Source organism: Ostrea edulis, chromosome 3 (genome assembly GCF_947568905.1).
Source record: "Ostrea edulis chromosome 3, xbOstEdul1.1, whole genome shotgun sequence".
Classification (NCBI taxonomy): domain Eukaryota; kingdom Metazoa; phylum Mollusca; class Bivalvia; order Ostreida; family Ostreidae; genus Ostrea; species Ostrea edulis.
In genome coordinates this window covers 15,248,554-15,265,364 of record NC_079166.1, presented here as the reverse complement: position 1 = coordinate 15,265,364, position 16,811 = coordinate 15,248,554, and positions in this window count along the sequence as shown.

Below are 16,811 nucleotides of genomic sequence, written 5' to 3'. Positions count from 1 at the left end.
TAACATGTAAGAAATAGATGCTTCAACAGTGCAGCAGTTTTCAAAAACATTTCTCATTCTTTACATTGAAATAATAGGAAATCGTATTATCAGTTAAATATTTCGCTTATTCTATGGTCGTTATAACGATCTAGTTTCCCAATACAACATATCATTGGGTCGGATTCCGTCTGACGGGTTTTATACCGATTGTTAGGCCGTTTATGGCACGCTGATTTTGACTACGGATAACTCCGTTTACCTGATCAAGATATAGGCTCACGGTGGATGTGACCGGTCGACAGGGATGCTTACTCCTTCTAGACACCTGATCCCACTTCTGGTGTGTCTAGGGGTCCGTGTTTGCCCGACAATCTATTTTGTATTGCTTCCAGCAGACAAAACTTGTAAACATTGAGATCTGTAAAGTTGGCTACTAGTAACCAGCTACTAGTAACTGGCTACTTAAAAAAAGAAAAGTTGGCTACTAGTAGCCAGCTACCTGAATCAGGAAAAGTTAGCTACTAGTAGCCAGTTACTAAAAGTAAGAAAAGTTAGCTACTCGTAGCCAGCTACTACAAAATATAAAAGTTATAATTACTGATAGCTCGCTACCAGATAAAGGTTAATGAGTTTGAAAATTATTATCTATCAGATTTATTTCTAAAGAGGACGAGGAGTCGTATGAAATTCCATGCTCATTATCCCCAATTACATAACGTTGCAATGCAAAATACGAATAAACGTTTTCAACTGAGTGTTTAGTTTAAAAGTGATACAGATTGAATTCAGACCTTCAATCATTTGATATACCATCCATTTTGAGATATCTGCTACTTTTACAATTTGATTCGAGTTACCCTGAAATTTCAACATAAGTGTGAATACCGTAAGAAACTTTATGTTTGACTTTATGTTTGTATTAGATATCTGACGAATTTACGACTATACATATGGCAAGAAGTGATAGATGGTGTTTTGGTACGCCACGAATTTTCAGATATCGCTCTTTAGGAAATCAGTTACTTATACATTTTGATTATCGGTACAATGAAATTTCAAGATCCGTGTGAATACCTTAAGGAACTCCGTGTTTATCTCATATATTTAACTAACTTCCAACTATACGTATGGCGAATAGTGATATTGTGTATCGTGATATGTCATCAATTTTCAGATATCACGCTTAAGGAAGTCAGCTACATATACCTTTTGATGGCAGGTAAACTGAAATTTCAAGTTTTTCGAAAATATCTTAAGGAACTCTGAGTTTGTATTAGATATCTGACTAATTTACAATTATCAAAGTGAAGAAGAGTGATATTAGGCATCTTGATATGCCATAAATTTCCAGATATCACGCTTAAGGAAGTCAGCTACTTATACCTTTTGATTCCTGGTATCCTGAAATTTTAAGTTTTTCATAAATATCTTTAAGAACTCTGTGCTTGTATTAGATAACTGCTTAGTTTACAACTATCCATGTGAAGTGGAGTGGTATTAGGTATCTTGATATGTCATCAATTTTCAGATATCACCCTTAAGGAAGTCAGCTACTTATACCTTTTGAATGCAGGTAACATGAAATTTCAAGTTTTCTACCATTATTTTAAGGAACTCTGAGTTTGTATTAGATATCTGACTAATTTACAATTATCAAAGTGAAGAAGAGTGATATTAGGTATCTTGATATGCCATAAATCCCCATATATCACGCTTAATGAAGTCAGCTACTTGTACATTTTGATTCCTGGTATCCTGAAATTTCAAGTTTTTCATAAATATCTTAAAGAACTCTGTGCTTGTATTAGATATCTGACTAGTTTACAACTATCCATGTGAAGTGGAGTGGTATTAGGTATCTTGATATGTCATTAATTTTGAGATATCACACTTAAGGAAGTCAGCTACTTATACCTTTGATTGCAGGTAATCTGAAAATTAAAGTTTTTAGAAACTATTTTAAGGAGCTCCGTCTTTGTTTTATATATCTGATTAATTTACCAATGCACATATGACAACATCTGATATTAGGTATCTTGATATGCCATCGATTTTTAGATATCACGCTTAAGGAAGTCAGCTACTTATACCTTTTGATTCCTGGTAATCTGAAATTTCAAGTTTTTCATAAATATCTTAAAGAACTCTGTATTTGTTTTAGATATCTGACTAGTTAACAACTATCCATGTGAAGTGGAGTGGTATTAGGTATCTTGATATGCCATTAATTTTGAAATATAACGCTTAAGGAAGTCAGCTACTTATACCTTTTGATTGCAGGTAACCTGAAATTTCCAGTTTTTCATAAATATCTTAAAGAACTCTGAGTTTGTATTCGATATCTGACTAATTTACATCTATCCATGTGAAGTGGAATGGTATTAGGTATCTTGATATGCCATTAATTTTCAGATATCACCCTTAAGGAAGTCAGCTACTTATACCTTTTGATTGCAGGTAACCTGAAATTTCAAGTTTTTCATAAATATCTTAAAGAACTCCTTGTTTGTATTAGATATATGACTAGTTAACAACTATCCATGTGAAGTGGAGTGGTACTAGGTCTCTTGATATGCCATTAATTTTGAGATATCACGCTTAAGAAAGTCAACTACTTATATCTTTTGATTGCAGGTAACCTGAATTTTCAAGTTTTTCATAAATATCTTTAAGAACGCCTTGTTTGTATAAGATATCTGACTAATTTACAACTATCCATGTGAAGTGGAGTGGTATTAGGTATCTTGATATGCCATCAATTTTCAGATTTCACCCTTAAGGAAGTCAGCTACTTATACCTTTTGATTCCTGGTAACCTGAAATTTCAAGTTTTCTACCAATATTTTAAGGAACTCTTAGTTTGTATTAGATATCTGACTATTTCACAATTATCCACATGAATAGGAGTGATATTAGGCATCTTCACATGGCATCAATTTTCAGATATCACGTTTAAGGAAGTCAGCTACGACACAGGAATTTTGTTGATGCTATTCAATAGACATTTGAAGGATATACTTACTAGATGAATTTGGTATCGATTGCTTCACTCATAAGAAAGTTATTGGGATTTCAAAATCGTCCAATCAGAGTTAAGCACACGTGCATGCGCGTGCAGGAAAGTGATTTTGACACCATCAATAAATGGAGGGTCCAAAACATACCTGCAACCTAAATTTCAAACGTATTCATTGCAATCTAAAACAGTTATAGACCAATACTTGAATTTAGACGTCAAAAATTACAATGCACGCGCATTCACGCGCACGCGATTTTGATAATGGAATATTTGCTTAAACCATTTAATAGGCATTCATATCATACATCTACAGGGTAAATTTGAATTCATTTGAGTTTTTAATTCAATAGTTATGGCCATTTTAGTACCCCAAAAATGAAAGAAAAGCTATGCACGTGCATACACGCGCACGTGAGTATGACTCAGCATCAATGTTGATGTCATTCAATAGGCATTTGATATGGTTTCCATCATTTATAAGATAGTTATGACGATTTGAAAATCGTTCAATTAGAATTTAGCACACGTGCATGCACGTGCCAGATAGTAATTATGTTAAGAATCCCAAGATACATATACAACCCATGTTTGAAATGATTTTGACAAAAAACAAAAAAGTTATGGTCGTTGAAAGAATTGAACCTTCAAAAGACAATACACATGCGTGCGCATGCGAGTTTGCAAATTTAATCACACTGATCTGTAGGTATTTGGCATTTCTACCTATGCTGTAAATATCATTAGATTTCCTTTATTAACATGAAAGTTATAGACGGTTTTGTATTATCCAATCAAACTGAAGCACACGTACATGCGCGTGCAATATTGAAATTTTGACGATGCCAAACGGTTAAGGGTCTCAAGTTATACCTACGATATAAATATCAAACGATTTCATTGAAAATAAAAAAGTTAGACGCATTCCAAACTTTGTAAACAAAAAATCCAATGCACGTGCATGGACATGCATGCATTTTCAGACAAAATGACTTTCGTTCCGCACATCTACATATGCTATACTATCATCCTATAAAGGTTTCATCTTGATCCCTTGCGTAGTTTCTGAGAACACTCGTGGACAAAAAAAGTCACAAGAAGAAAGAAAGAATAATAATAATAACTAGACACGATCTCGTTGCGAGCAACGAGTAGGTCTTCCGTCCGATTTGTTTATGCACTCGGAGTTAAAAAATAAAAAAGACAAATGAGTCCCAATTTAGTTTCCGACTTTAAGACACTTTAGATATAATCAATTTTTCATATCATAAGCTTCTGAAGCAAAGTTGCGGTGAAATTCGTTTGAAATTCGACTCTCCAGGCGAGCCATAAGGCCTGCGGGCCTATTTCTTGATGTCATTTGTTAGCCCTCTATAGACTCAACAACTTTAGTTCTATATGTCTTTACAAAATATTTACCTGTAAAAAGTTATTGAGATCGACCGATATCGACAAAAAATCGACTCTACAGGCGAGCCATTAGGACCATAGGCCTATTTCTTGATATCAATCGATAGATCTCGATAAACTGAACAACTTTTGTTGAATATGTCCTTACAAAATATTTACCAGTTACAAGTTTTTGAAATCGACTGGTATCGACAAAAATCCACTCTACAGGCGAGCCATGAGGCCCACAGACCCATTTTTTGATATTGATCGATAGGTTATGACACATTGAACAACTTTTGTTCAATAATGCTTTTCAAAAAATATGTCGTTTTAAAGATATGAGGCGTCAAATATTTACGATTTTGGCCCTTAAAATCTCTAATTACGTAACATATGACCTACTTTTTGATTTGATAAGATCAAGCTCGTTGAGATGAACATTTCCGCTTCTACAACTTATTATAAAATATTAATAGTTTCTGAGATATTCTCAAAAACATTTGGACCCTTCTGAACCCCTAATTTAAAGGGTCAGCCCGTTTTGCTTGATATCGTAAGAAAGGCCTTGTCATTTTAAACATTTTTTGCTCAACAAGTATTTAGAAATTCTTTACCGTTCTCGAGTTATCTCTACAAGAAATATTTAGGGGCCAAACTGTAGCTCCCTAACGGGGCCACATAGGGAAAAAACGAAATGTACATATTGTTTAGATTATCATTCTGAACAACTTTTGTTCAATAATGCTTTTCAAAATATTTGTCGTTTTCAAGATATGAGGCGTCAATTATTTATGATTTTGGCCCTTAAAATCCCTTATTACGTAACATATGACCTACTTTTTGATTTGATAAGAACAAGCTCGTTTAGATGAACATTTCCGCTTCAATGACTTATTACAAAATATTACTAGTTTCTGAGATATTCTCATAAACCTTTGGACCCTTCTGGGCCCCTAATTTAAAGGGTCAGCCCCTTTTGCTTGATATCGTAAGAAAGGACATGACATTTCAAACATTTTTTGTTCAACAAGTATTTAGAAATTCTTTACCGTTCTCGAGTTATTTCTAGAAGTAATTTTTCGGGGCCAAACTGTAGCTCCCTAACGGGGCCACATAGGGTAAAAACGAAATATGCATATTGTTCAGATCATCATTCTGAACAACTTTTGTTCTTTATTGCTTTTCAAAATATTTGTCGTTTTCGAGATACAAGGGGTAAAAAATTTATGGTTTTGGCCCTTAAAATCCCTTATTACGTAACATATGACCTAAATTTTTATATGAATAGATTTGGATTGTTGAGATGAACATTTTTTGTTCTTTGACTTATACCAAAATATTAACGATTTTTGAGATATTTGATCTAGACTTTGAGCCCTTCTAGATTCCTAATTTAAGGGGCTAGCCCCTAAATCTTGATATTTTCGAAAAGATCTCGTAAATGTGCACAACTTTTGTTCTACATGTCTTAACAAAATATTTGCAAGAAAAAAGATATTGGAGATCAAAGGTCAAAAATCGCCGAAATCGGCGAAAAATTTTGGCATCCATTTTCTCAGGTCCAGGCGAGCGTTTAGGCAAATCGCCTCCGGTAAAATCGAATCCCCCACAAATCTTCTAAAATGTTTACTCTATCTTGTGTAGAAATTTCAAGACTCTAGCTTCAAAACTAACGGAGGAGATGTGTGGACAACAAGGCCCTTCAAAAAGTCACTAAAAGAGAGATAACTCCTGACCGGAAGTGACGTCAAGCACGAAATTTTGCAAGCAAAGTCTCGTCACCAAAAGACATCTTTCCTGAAAATTTCGTGAAAATCGATGGAGAAATGGCTGAGAAAAACGCGTGTACTACCAAGGAAAATAATAATAATAATGAAGAAGAAGAACGCGAACAATAATAGTAAGGTCTTCCGCAGGAGACGGAAGACCTTAATGAAGAAGAAGAACGCGAACAATAATAGTAAGGTCTTCCGCAGGAGACGGAAGACCTTAATAATAATAATGAAGAAGAAGAACGCGAACAATAATAGTAAGGTCTTCCGCAGGAGACGGAAGACCTTAATAATGAAGAAGAAGAACGCGAACAATAATAGTAAGGTCTTCCGCAGGAGACGGAAGACCTTAATAACGAGCTATAACTGCGTTGGGATGCCAACATAAATGTCTCCGAACACCTCCCCATGTCAGAAATAGTTTTTGATGCCAGATATGGACTCAGGATCCTCAAAAAACCCTAGAAACTAAATTTAGTTGAAATCCGACGGACTTGATTTTTGGCCGCCATTTTCTTCAATGACGGCCATTTTGAAACATTTGAAAATAGATTGGAAGGAAATACTGATGCTAGAAATGAACTTTGGACCCTCCATTTATCCCAGAACCCAAATGTAGATATTTTAACACTTTCAAATTTATTGGTATATGGCGGCCATTTTGAAAATGGCGGCTCAAAAAATTTTTTTGATGGTGGAAATGGACTTGAGGTCACTAAATTACCCTAGAAATAGAATTTAGTTGAAATCCGACAACCTTGAGTTATTGACATTTTTTGGCCGCCATTTTGAAACGGCGGCCATTTTGAAAATTTGAAAAGTTGATTGCACCCCTCCTAGTGACCCCCTATCAGCTCACAAAGTTTGAAGTGGATCTGTCGAAGCACTTTCACAAAATCGCGCGGACAAATTTCTCACTAAAGAAGAGGAAAAATAGGAAGAAAATAATAATAACTAGATGCGATCTCGTTGCGAGCAACGAGTGGGTCTTCCATCCAATTTTAGATGTGATGAGATAAGAATTTGACTGAGATTTTCGTTCATAAATAATGATACAAATATATTGTCTAGACGTACAATTTAGCTTCGGTAATGTTTTACAAATATTGATCATTTAAGTGTTATAAATTAAAGACTCTCTGCCCCTCTCGGCCACTAATTAAAGGGGTCAGCCTTAAAGTTAATAATGTTATTTACTGCGATACAAATTCGACTGATCAGGCGAGTCATGTCGCCCGGAGGCCTATTTTTTTTTTTATATCATTCTAGATATATCTAGCAGAACTGAACAAATTTTGTTCTACATGTCTTATCAAAATTTTCTTTTGAAAAAAATTATTGATTGCGACATTTATCAGACTGTTAAGGCGTGTCATAAGGCCCGTGGGCCTTTTTCTTGATATCGTTTGAAAGATCTTGCAAAACTGAACAACTTTTGTTCTACATGTCTTATCAAAAGATTCTCGAGAAAAAAGTTAGTAATTGTGACACTAATCAAACTGTTCAGGCGAGCCATGAGGCCCGTTCGCTTTTTTCATGATGTTGTTCGAAAGATCTTGCAAAACTGAACAACTTTTGTTCTATATGTCTTATTAAAAGTTTCTTGACAAAAATGTTATAGATTGCAACAATAACCCAACTGTTCAGGTGAGCCATGAGACCCGCAGGCCTATTTCTTAAGATCGTTAGTTAACGCTTGCGAAACTGAACAACTTTTGTTCTACATGTCTTATCAAAAGTTTCTCGAGAAAAAAGTTATTGATTGTGAAACTAATCAAACTCTCCAGGCGAGCCATGAGACCCGTTCGCCTTTTTCATGATGTTGTTCGAAAAATCTTTCAAAACTGAACAACTTTTGTTCTAGATGTCTTATTAAAAGTTTTTTGACAAAAATGTTATAGACTGCAACAATAACCCAACTGTTCAGGTGAGCCATGAGACCCGCAGGCCTATTTCTTAACATCGTTAGTTAACGCTTGCGAAACTGAACAACTTTTCTTCTACATGTCTTGTCAAAAGTTTCTCCAGAAAAAAGTTATTAATGTTATTAATTGTGATACAAATTCGACTGTTCAGGCGAGCCATGACGCCCGCAGGCCTATTTTTTGATATCATTAGATAGATCATGCAAACCTGAACAACTTTTATTCTACATGTCTTATCAAAAGTTTCGTGAGAAAAAAGTTAATCATTGTAACAGAACTTCAATGGTTCAGGCGAGCCATGAGACCCATGGGCCCATTTCTTGATATGGCACGAAAGATCTCAATAAACTGTACAACTTTTGTTATATATGTCTAAACAAAATATTTACGAGTAAAAAGTTCTGATTTAAAACGTGGAAAAAAATTGGGCACTTTTCTAAACTCCATTTTCGACCCCTACCGAGCTTCCATACTAGGAACTTCCGGAAATTTTTAAAACCAGGTGCACAACTACAACATGTCGTCTAACATCACTGAAAATTTCAGCACTCTAACTTATGTCGTTTTTGAGTTTTTGTCTGGACAAAATGGTCATCTGAAAATCGATAAAAGGGGGATAACTTCTAACCGGAAGTGATTTTTCAAAAATTGAAACGGCGGTACAAACTTCAAATGGCAACGCATCAACCCTGAAATTTTGAAGTAAATCGATCCAGCCATCTCCGAGAAATCTTCTGCACAAAAATCGGTAAGGAGAAAAAAAAAGAATAATAATAATAACTAGATTCGATCTCGTTGCGAGCAACGAGTGGGTCTTCCGTCCAAATTTAGATGTGATTAGATAAGAATTTGACTGACATTTTCGTTCATAAATAATGATACAAATATATTGTCTAGACGTACAATTTAGCTTTGGTAATATTTTACAAATATTGATCATTTAAATGTTATAAATTAAAGACTCTCTCTACCTCTCGGCAACTAATTAAAGGGGTCAGCTTTTTTTCGAGAAAAAAGTTAATAATGTTATTTACTGTGATACAGATTCGACTGATCAGGCGAGTCATGCCGCTCGGAGGCCTATTTTTTTTTTTTTATATCATTCTAGATATATCTCGCAAAATTGAACAAATTTTGTTCTACATGTCCTATGGAAATTTTCTTCAGAAAAAAGTTATTGATTGCGACATTTATCAGACTGTTAAGGCGAGTCATAAGGCCCGTGGGCCTTTTTCTTGATATCGTTTGAAAGATCTTGCAAACCTGAACAACTTTTGGTCTACATGTTTTATCAAAAGTTTCTCCAGAAAAAAGCTATTGATTGTGACACTAATCAAACTCTTCAGGCGAGCCATGAGGCCCGTTCGCCTTTTTCATGATGTTGTTCGAAACATCTTGCAAAACTGAACAACTTTTGCTCTAGATGTCTCATTAAAAGTTTCTTGACTAAAATGTTATATATTACAACAATAACCCAACTGTTCAGGTGAGCCATGAGACCCACAGGCCTTATTCTTAACATCGTTAGTAACGCTTGCGAATCTGAACAATTTTTGTTCTACATATCTTATCAAAAGTTTCTCGAGAAAAAAGTTATTAATGTTATTAATTATGATACAAATTCGACTGTTCAGGTGAGCCATGACGCCCGTAGGCCTATTTTTTGATATCATTAGATAGATCTTGCAAAACTGAACAACTTTTATTCTACATGTTTTATCAAAGTTTCGTGAGGAAAAAGTTAATCATTGTAACAGAAATTCAATGGTTCAGGCGAGCCATGAGGCCCATGGGCCCATTTTTTGATACGGCACGAAAGATCTCAATAAACTGTACAACTTTTGTTATATATGTCTAAAAAAAATATTTACGAGTATCACGTTATGCGACATTTATCAGACTGTTAAGGCGAGTCATAAGGCCCGTGGGCCTTTTTCTTGATATCGGTTGAAAGATCTTGCAAAACTGAACAACTTTTGTTCTACATGTCTTATCAAAAGATTCTCGAGAAAAAAGTTTGTAATTGTGACACTGATCAAATTGTTCAGGCGAGCCATGAGGCCCGTTGGCCTTTTTCATGATGTTGTTCGAAAGATCTTGCAAAACTGAACAACTTTTGTTCTAGATGTCTTATTAAAAGTTTCTTGACAAAAATGTTATAGATTGCAACAATAACCCAACTGTTCAGGTGAGCCATGAGACCCGCAGGCCTATTTATTAACATCGTTAGTTAACCCTTGCGAAACTGAACAACTTTTGTTCTACATGTCTTGTCAAAAGTTTCTAGAGAAAAAAGTTATTAATGTTATTAATTGCGATACAAATTCGACTGTTCAAGCGAGCCATGACGCCCTGAGGCCTAGTTTTTGATATCATTAGATAGATCTTGCAAACCTGAACAACTTTTATTCTACATGTCTTATCAAAAGTTTCATGAGAAAAAAGTTAATCATTGTAACAGAAATTCAATGGTTCAGGCGAGCCATGAGGGCTATGGGCCCATTTCTTGATATGACACGAAAGATCTCAATAAACTGTACAAGTTTTATTATATATGTCTAAGCAAAATATTTACGAGTAAATAGTTAGGATTTAAAACGTGGAGAAAAATGAGACACTTTTTTAAACCCCATTTTCGACCCCTACCGAGCTTCCATACTAGGCACTTCCAGAAATTTTTAAAACCCAGGTGCACAACTACAACATGTCGTCTAACTTCACTGAAAATTTCAGCACTCTAGCTTTTATCGTTTTTGAGTTTTTGTCTGGACAAAATGGTCATCTGAAAATCGATAAAAGGGGGATAACTTCCAACCGGAAGTGATTTTTCAAAAATTGAAACGGCGGTACAAACTTCAAATGGCAACGCATCAATCCTGAAAATTTGAAGCAAATTGATCCAGCCATCTCCGAGAAATCTTCTGCACAAAAATCGGTAAGGAGAAAAAAAAAGAATAATAATAATAACTAGATTCGATCTCGTTGCGAGCAACGAGTGGGTCTTCCGTCCAAATTTAGATGTGATTAGATAAGAATTTGACTGACATTTTCGTTCATAAATAATGATACAAATATATTGTCTAGACGTACAATTTAGCTTTGGTAATGTTTTACAAATATTGATCATTTAAATGTTATAAATTAAAGACTCTCTCTACCTCTCGGCAACTAATTAAAGGGGTCAGGTTTTTTTCGAGAAAAAATTAATAATGCTATTTACTGCGATACAGATTCGACTGATCAGGCGAGTCATGCCGCCCGGAGGCCTATTTTTTTTTATATCATTCTAGATATATCTCGCAAAACTGAACAAATTTTGTTCTACATGTCCTATGGAAATTTTCTTAAGAAAAAAGTTATTGATTGCGACATTTATCAGACTGTTAAGGCGAGTCATAAGGCCAGTGGGCCTTTTTCTTGATATCGTTTGAAAGATCTTGCAAACCTGAACAACTTTTGGTCTACATATTTTATCAAAAGTTTCTCCAGAAAAAAGCTATTGATTGTGACACTAATCAAACTCTTCAGGCGAGCCATGAGGCCCGTTCACCTTTTTCATGATGTTGTTTGAAACATCTTGCAAAACTGAACAACTTTTGCTCTAGATGTCTTATTAAAAGTTACTCGACTAAAATGTTATAGATTACAACAATAACCCAACTGTTCAGGTGAGCCATGAGACCCGCAGGCCTTATTCTTAACATCGTTAGTAACGCCTGCGAATCTGAACAACTTTTGTTCTACATGTCTTATCAAAAATTTCTCGAGAAAAAAGTTATTAATGTTATTAATTGTGATACAAATTCGACTGTACAGGCGAGCCATGACGCCCGTAGGTCTATTTTTTTATATCATTAGATAAATCTTGCAAAACTGAACAACTTTTATTCTACATGTTTTATCAAAGTTTCGTGAGGAAAAAGTTAATCATTGTAACAAAAATTCAATGGTTCAGGCGAGCCATGAGGCCCATTTCTTGATACGGCACGAAAGATCTCAATAAACTGTACAACTTTTGTTATATATGTCTAAAAAAAATATTTACGAGTATCACGTTATGCGACATTTATCACTGTTAAGGCGAGTCATAAGGCCTGTGGCCCTTTTTCTTGATATCGTTTGAAAGATCTTGCAAAACTGAACAACTTTTGTTCTACATGTCTTATCAAAAGATTCTCGAGAAAAAAGTTTGTAATTGTGACACTGATCAAACTGTTCAGGCGAGCCATGAGGCCCGTTCGCCTTTTTCATGATGTTGTTCGAAAGATCTTGCAAAACTGAACAACTTTTGTTCAAGATGTCTTATTAAAAGTTTCTTGACAAAAATGTTATAGATTGCAACAATAACCCAACTGTTCAGGTGAGCCATGAGACCCGCAGGCCTATTTATTAACATCGTTAGTTAACCCTTGCGAAACTGAACAACTTTTGTTCTACATGTCTTGTCAAAAGTTTCTCGAGAAAAAAGTTATTAATGTTATTAATTGTGATATAAATTCGACTGTTCAGGCGAGCCATGACGCCCTGAGGCCTAGTTTTTGATATCATTAGATAGATGATGCAAACCTGAACAACTTTTATTCTACATGTCTTATCAAAAGTTTCATGAGAAAAAAGTTAATCATTGTAACAGAAATTCAATGGTTCAGGCGAGCCATGAGGCCTATGGGCACATTTCTTGATATGACACGAAAGATCTCAGTAAACTGTACAACTTTTGTTATATATGTCTAAGCAAAATATTTACGAGTAAATAGTTATGATTTAAAACGTGGAGAAAAATGAGACACTTTTTTAAACCCCATTTTCGACCCCTACCGAGCTTCCATACTAGGCACTTCCGGAAATTTTTAAAACCCAGGTGCACAACTACAACATGTCGTCTAACATCACTGAAAATTTCAGCACTCTAGCTTTTATCGTTTTTGAGTTTTTGTCTGGACAAAATGGTCATCTGAAAATCGATAAAAGGGGGATAACTTCCAACCGGAAGTGATTTTTCGAAAATTGAAACGGCTGTACAAACTTCAAATGGCAACGCATCAATCCTGAAAATTTGAAGCAAATCGATCCAGCCATCTCCGAGAAATCTTCTGCACAAAAATCGGTAAGGAAAAAAAAAAAAGAATAATAATAATAACTAGATGCGATCTCGTTGCGAGCAACGAGTGGGTCTTCCGCCCAATTTTAGATGTGATGAGATAAGAATTTGACTGAGATTTTCGTTCATAAATAATGATACAAATATATTATCTAGACTTACAATTTAGCTTCCGTAATGTTTTACAAATATTGATCATTTAAGTGTTATAATTTAAAGACTCTCTGCCCCTCTCGGCCACTAATTAAAGGGGTCAGCCTTTTTCGAGAAAAAAGTTAATAATGTTATTTGCTGCGATACAAATTCGACTGATCAGGCGAGTTATGTCGCGCGGAGGCCTATTTTTTGATATCATTCTAAATATATCTCGCAAAACTGAACAAATTTTGATCTACATGTCTTATCAAAATTTTCTTGAGAAAAAAAATTATTGATTGCGACATTTATCAGACTGTAAAGGCGAGTCATAAGGCCCGAGGGCCTTTTTCTTGATATCGTTTGAAAGATCTTGCAAAACTGAACAACTTTTGTTTTACATGTCTTATCAAAAGTTTCTCGAGAAAAAAGCTATTGATTGTGACACTAATCAAACTCTTCAGGCGAGCCATGAGGCCCTTTCGCCTTTTTCATGATGTTTTCCGAAAGATCTTGCAAAACTGAACAACTTTTTTTCTAGATGTTTTATTAAAAGTTTCTTGACAGAAATGTTATAGATTGCAACAATAACCCAACTGTTCAGGTGAGCCATGAGATCCCCGCAGGCCTATTTCTTAACATCGCTAGTTAACGCTTGCGAAACTGAACAACTTTTGTTCTACATGTCTTATCAAAAGTTTCTCCAGAAAAAAGTTATTGATTGTGAAACTAATCAAACTCTCCAGGCGAGCCATGAAGCCCGTTCGGCTTTTTCATGATGTTGTTCGAAAAATCTTGCAAAACTGAACAACTTTTGTTCTAGATGTCTTATTAAATGTTTTTTGACAAAAATGTTATAGACTGCAACAATAACCCAACTGTTCAGGTGAGCCATGAGACCCGCAGGCCTATTTCTTCAGATCGTTAGTTAACGCTTGCGAAACTGAACAACTTTTGTTCTACATGTCTTGTCAAAAGTTTCTCGTGAAAAAAGTTATTAATGTTATTAACTGTGATACAAATTTGACTGTTCAGGCGAGCCATGATGCCTGGGGGCCTATTTTTTGATATCCTTAGATAGATCTTGCAAAATTGAACAACTTTTATTTTACATGTTTTATCAAAAGTTTCGTGAGAAAAAAGTTAATCATTGTAACAGAAATTCAATGGTTCAGGCGAGCCATGAGGCCCATGGGCCCATTTCTTGATATGGCACGAAAGACCTCAATAAACTGTACAACTTTTGTTATATATGTCTAAACAAAATATTTACGAGTAAAAAGTTATGATTTATAACGTGGAAAAAAATTGGCCACTTTTCTAAACTCCATTTTCGACCCCTACTGAGCTTCCATACTAGGCACTTCCGGAAATTTTTAAAACCCAGGTGCACAACTACAACATGTCGTCTAACATCACTGAAAATTTCAGCACTCTAGCTTTTATGGTTTTTGAGTTTTTGTCTGGACAAAATGGTCATCTGAAAATCGATAAAAGGGGGATAACTTCCAACCGGAAGTGATTTTTCAAAAATTGAAACGGCGGTACAAACTTCAAATGGCAACGCATCAATCCTGAAAATTTGAAGCAAATCGATCCAGCCATCTCCGAGAAATCTTCTGCACAAAAATCGGTAAGGAGAAAAAAAAAGAATAATAATAATAATAATAAGAAAAGTGAAAAATCAACAATAGAATAATAGAAGGGTCTTCCGCTGAAGACGGAAGACCCTAATAATAAGAAAAGTGAAAAATCAACAATAGAATAATAGAAGGGTCTTCCGCTGAAGACGGAAGACCCTAATAACTAGATGCGATCTCGTTGCGAGCAACGAGTGGGTCTTCCGTCCAATTTTAGATGTGATGAGATAAGAATTTGACTGACATTTTCGTTCATAAATAATGATACAAATATATTGTCTAAACGTAAAATTTAGCTTCAGTAATGTTTTACAAATATTTTAAATCATTTAAGTGTTATAAATTAAAGACTCTCAGCCCCTCTCGGCCACTAATTAAAGAGGTCAGCCTTTTTTCGAGAAAAAAGTTAATAATGTTACATACTGCGATACAAATTCGACTGATCAGGCGAGTCATGTCGCCCGGAGTCCTATTTTTTTTTTTTATATCATTCTAGATATATCTTGCAAAACTGAACAAATTTTGCTCTACATGTCCTATCAAAATTTTCTTGAGAAAAAAGCTATTGATTGCGACATTTATCAGATTGTTAAGGTGAGTCATAAGGCCCGTGGGCCTTTTTCTTGATGACTCATTAAAAGTTTCTTGACTAAAATGTTATAGATTGCAACAATAACCCAACTGTTCAGGTGAGCCATGAGACCCGCAGGCCTATTTCTTAACATCGTTAGTTAATGCTTGCGAAACTGAACAACTTTTGTTCTACATGTCTTGTCAAAAGTTTGTCGAGAAAAAAGTTATTAATGTTATTAATTGCGATACAAATTCCACTGTTCAGGCGAGCCATGACGCACGGAGGCTTTTTTTTTTTTATATCATTAGATAGAACTTGCAAAACTGAACAACTTTTATTCTACATGTTTTATCAAAGTTTCGTGAGGAAAAAGTTAATCATTGTAACAGAAATTCAATGGTTCAGGCGAGCCATGAGGCCCATGGGCCCATTTCTAGATACGGCACGAAAGACCTCAATAAACTGTACAACTTTTGTTATATATCTCTAAACAAAATATTTACGAGTATAAAGTTATGCGACATTTATCAGACTGTTAAGGCGAGTCATAAGGCCCGTGGACCTTTTTCTTGATATCGTTTGAAAGATCTTGCAAAACTGAACAACTTTTGTTCCACATGTCTTATCAAAAGATTCTCGAGAAAAAAGTTCGTAATTGTGACGCTAACAAACTGTTCAGTCAAGCCATGAGGTCCATTGGCCTTTTCCATGATGTTGTTGGAAAGATCTTGCAAAACTGAACAACTTTTGTTCTAGATGTCTTATTAAAAGTTTCTTGACAAAAATGTTATAGATTGCAACAATAACCCAACTGTTCAGGTGAGCCATGAGACCCGCAGCCCTATTTCTTAACATCGTTAGTTAACGCTTGCGAAACTGAACAACTTTTGTTCTACATGTCTTATCAAAAGTTTCTCCAGAAAAAAGTTATTGATTGTGACACTAATCAAACTCTTCAGGCGAGCTATGAGGCCTGTTAACCTTTTTCATATTGTTGTTCGAAAGATCTTGCAAAACTGAACAACTTTTGTTCTAGATGTCTTATTAAAAGTTTCTTGACAAAAATGTTATAGATTGCAACAAAAACCCAACTGTTCAGGAGAGCCATGAGACCCGCAGGCCTATTTCTTAACATCGTTAGTTAACGCTTGCGAAACTGAACAACTTTTGTTCTACATGTCTTATCAAAAGTTTCTCCAGAAAAAAGTTATTGATTGTGACACTAATCAAACTCTTCAGGCGAGCTATGAGGGTCGTTGGCCTTTTTCATAATG